The sequence below is a fragment of the Elephantulus edwardii genome, unplaced genomic scaffold, assembly GCF_000299155.1.
Source record: "Elephantulus edwardii isolate Elephantulus edwardi_28Jun2011 unplaced genomic scaffold, EleEdw1.0 scaffold00131, whole genome shotgun sequence".
Classification (NCBI taxonomy): Eukaryota; Metazoa; Chordata; class Mammalia; order Macroscelidea; family Macroscelididae; genus Elephantulus; species Elephantulus edwardii.
The window spans coordinates 8,847,915-8,852,087 of NW_006399881.1; the positions used below are offsets into that span (position 1 = coordinate 8,847,915).

The 4,173-nt window shown below is 43.4% G+C and overlaps 1 non-coding gene across 1 annotated transcript; it reads right to left on the reverse strand.

The window, feature by feature from the left end:
- Positions 1 to 3,122: 3,122 nt before the first annotated feature.
- On the reverse strand, positions 3,123 to 3,195 carry TRNAA-UGC. Its single transcript has one exon. It is a non-coding gene; the product is annotated as a tRNA-Ala (tRNA).
- Positions 3,196 to 4,173: the final 978 nt, after the last annotated feature.

The following is a 4,173-nucleotide window of genomic DNA, read 5'->3' on the forward strand; positions in this document are numbered from 1 at the left end:
CTGGAAGTTCAGCTATGGGTCAGTCTGTCTCTACAGTACACAACAACTGGGGTGTGTTGTGAGGATAACACTGATGCGCTCTGGTGGCTTAGTGGTAAGGAATTGCACTACTGACCCAGAGGCAGGCATTTTCAATCCATCAGCTGCTCCAGACTAGGTAGATGGACCTCCCTTGTGATTAACTGCCTCTGAAAACTTGATGGAGGATCAGCTATGAGTCAGTTCCAGACTGGATGGTATGTAACAACAGCAATGAAACTTTAATCATGGCCAATGGCAAGCTGGCACAGTGACACCATGGAACTTGGAGATGGGCAGAGGTGCTCACAAGTGGCCTTCCCAAACTGCTAATATAGTCCTGCCTGGTAAACCCAGGAGATTGATTTAGAATTCAGATAAGTATCAACTACTCCCTCATTACAAGTTTGTCCTAAATGAATGGAACATATTTATACTTTTAAAAAGTTATTCATTTTTCCCTTGAAAACAAAAATGACCAAGGTATCCTACATATTTGTTGACTTGGTAAATCTTCTTGGGGAAGATTCCTAGAAGTGGAATTTCTATATGGATATTGTTATTCCAAAGAGCTCTGGTGGTGCAGCGGTTAAAGTATTTGACTGGTAACCCAAAGGTTCAGAAGAGGAGGTAATCTGCTTCAGTAAAGACACTAGTTTCGGAAATCCTTTCAGGCAGTTCTATTCTGTCCTACAGGGTTATTATGAGTTGAAATCAACTTGATAGCAATGAGTTCGGTTTTCTCTGTTTTCTAATTTGGGGGGAGGGGAGGTGGGAGATTTGTTCTTCAAAGAATATCTCCAACATGGTTTCTGTTCTTGTCAATTTTACATTACAAATTGGTTTCATGTTCTGAAGATACCCCTCAACCTAATTTTCCATCATTTGTGATCCCATATTGGGTCTTCTTTTAAATGTACTTGACAGTGAGGGCCCTTGAGCCACTGAAGGAAAACAGAGCCATCAGAGCTTTCTGATAATGTTGAAGTAGGGCTGTCTCATGAGGCCAGTCTAGACGGAGATAAGGAATGTCCTCCTGCCTCTCCTCAGGACAGTTGGACACAGTCCTCTCCCCTCTTAGCAGGCCCAGTGGAGTTTTCCTTAGAGTCCAGCTCCCTTTCTTGCCAGGGTTTCTCTCCGTAGGGCCAACTCTGGGGAGACTTTCTCAGGCTCACATCTTTGAACACCGGACTTGATTTTTTCTGCCAGATTTTGCCTTTTTGCTGTTACCAAGCAAGGTGACAGTTTAATGCTCGGAAATGCACGAATGTTGATGAAACGTGTTTCTTCCTGGTGCATTTGTGATTTAAGCAGTAATCCAAAGGCTGTAATTCTAACAGTAGATGTGTCCAGGCGACATCTTCCTTCCATTCCTGTGGAGGGGACTTCTCTTCTTTTTCACCCTGCCCTCCACATGCTAATTTTATCTTTCCTTGTCCAGAAGAGTCCCTAGTGTAATTTTAAATAGGTCCCGATCAAGCAGAAGGCTGTCATGTGTCATATTGCTGATTTCCTTTTTTCTGCCAAGCTCCAGAAAGAGTAGCTTCACTGTTGTACCACACTGCCATCTAGTGCCCTAAAGCAGCAGACACACTCAAGTTACTGTATTTTCTAAGAAGTTTCTTTTCTTCAAAGGGGGCAAAGATGATTGGTTTCCTCGTTTTGTTGTGTCACACTGGTAAACTCCTTTGGTTCTATATATCTGATGAGTTCTCCACAGTTTTAGGTCTAGGGCTAAACAGAGTTGCTCTCTGTGGGAGAGAGAAACGGCAGCTGGCCTCCATATGGATTTCCAGCCTTGGGAACCTGGAAATAGTTCTTCTCTGCGCTACAGGGTCGCTAAAGTCACAATCGATGCGATAACAGTGGGTTTGTTTGGCTTGACTTTCTGGTTTAGAAAGCAGTGAGTGGCAAGTGGATTCTGTCTCAATCCCCTGGGGAAGAGCTGAGACTGCACTTCTAAGTTCTCAGACAGTGCCAGTGCTGTGGCTTTGAGGACATTTCAGTAACAAACCTCCAGATCTAGGAAGGTCACACATGTGGGCCAGTGTTTCACAGTGTAACTAACTCCCTGTATATTCTCCTGGACCTAGTTTTGAACACTATCTGGTATTTAAGAAGCAAGACTGTTCCATGAAATGAGTCCAGGAGGAGTCTGAGGACTGTTTTCCGGCCTCAACATCTGGGCACAGACCCCCTCAATTCCGCAGGCCCAGAGGAACTTGCCTTGGAGTCCGACTCCCTTCCTTTCCATCCCTTGTCATCCTATCCCTCCTCCCCCACCTCACTCCAACTCCTCACCTTGTGTGCAAAGATCTAACTCTGGGGATACTCACTCCCAGGCTTACACCTTTGAACACTGGACTTTATTTTCTCCTTCATGTTGTCTGTCTGGCAGTTTTTCTCCGCTCTCAGGAGTGATCTTATTACAAAGCAAGGTGACAGACTGATGCCCAGAATGGTATGAATGACAAAGTGTGTTTGTGATTTTAGCAGTAATCTAAAGGGCTGGTTTTAAGATTCTCCCAGGGTCTGACACTGGACTTGTGTCCAAGCAACTTCTTCCTTCCCTTCCAGTGGAAGGGTCTTCTCTTTTCTTCTACCTTTTCCTCCATGTGCTAATTTTATCCTTCCTTGTCTAGAATATATCTGGATCTTCTGATCTGGGAAATATAACTTCTTTACTATGGTTTGCATGAATTTACAAAGCATATTAACTTTTCGCTCATTCACACACATTCAGTACAATACTCCTAGCATCTGATCATCTCCTTACTGTATATTGTCTTTCCCTACACTTGTCAAGAATTTATTACCTAGTCATCAATTCTTACTGTCTTCCATGTGATTTTAAAGAAATTTTTTGCTGTGGAACTGATCCCAGCTCATAGAACCCCTATCAAAAGAGTAGACCCATTTCACACTGTTACCTAACATATGATCTTTATGGAAGCTGAATGTCACATTCTTTCCCCAGAGTGATTGGTGGTTTTGAACCACCAGCCTTTTGGTGAGCAGCCAAGTGTGTCAGAGGTCCTCACCAGGCAGCCAAAAGTCCTCAAAATAAAATAGTAATAATTAAAAAAAAACAACGCTCTAAATTATGGTTCCACTGGGGGTTGAACCCAGGACCTTCTGCGTGCAAAGCAGACATGATAACCACTACACTATGGAACCCTAACACTACTGAGGTGCTTTTTCAAACAGAAGACTCCATATGTGATCTTTTTCATTTCCTCTTTTCCCCCTACACAGTGCCATCTAGTGTCTGAAAGCAGCACAACTCTCAAGTTAACTATTTTCTGAGAGCAGTCCCTTGCCAGGCTGTATTCTGTAATACCTGTAAACTATGTAAGTGAAGTTTTTTAAAAGTCTAAAAATTCTTTGTTGTTGCTGATAAGTTCTATTGAGTCAGAGCCGACTCATAGCTGACCCTTTAGCAGATTTTCAGAGGCAGTAAATTGCACAGGAGGAGTTCGCCCATCTTTCTTCCTCAGAGCAACTGGTGAGTTCTTTGTTGTTGTTATGTGCCACCAAGTTGACTGCGACTCATAGTGACCCTATGTTGACGTTGAGCTTCAATCCATATTGAAGGCTGCAGTCTTTGACCTTCTTCAGCTGGAGCTTCAGGTCCTCCTCAGTTAGATTACAACAAAACATTGTCCAACTCTCTTGCTTTGGACACATCATGAGGAGGAATCAAATCCTGGAGGAAAATGTTGAATTTGGTGAAGCAGAGGGTGGCTGTGGATAAGGGAGACACATGGTGAGATAGAGTGACACAGAAGCTGAAATGATGAACTTTAATATGCCAGCAATTATAAGGATGATGCAGGATCTCGTAACATTTTCTTCTGTACAAAACGTCACTGTGTGTTAGTCAACTTGGCAGCAGCTATCCAATTACCTTGGAGTTTTTGGTTAGGTTGTTAGATCAAGCCAGAATGGTTTTCCGAGGCTGTGAACCTCTGAATGGGAGGTGACTGCCCATCCTTCTCTGGAGGAGCAGCTGATGGATTCCAACCACCTCCCTCTGGATTGGCAGCACAACTCCTTACCCATCAAGACATAGAGCTCCTTCTATGTCCATCTATCTCATTAATATCCATCTAGCTCATGAATCTTCACACTGTGCAAGCTAGAGGCAAACAGCAC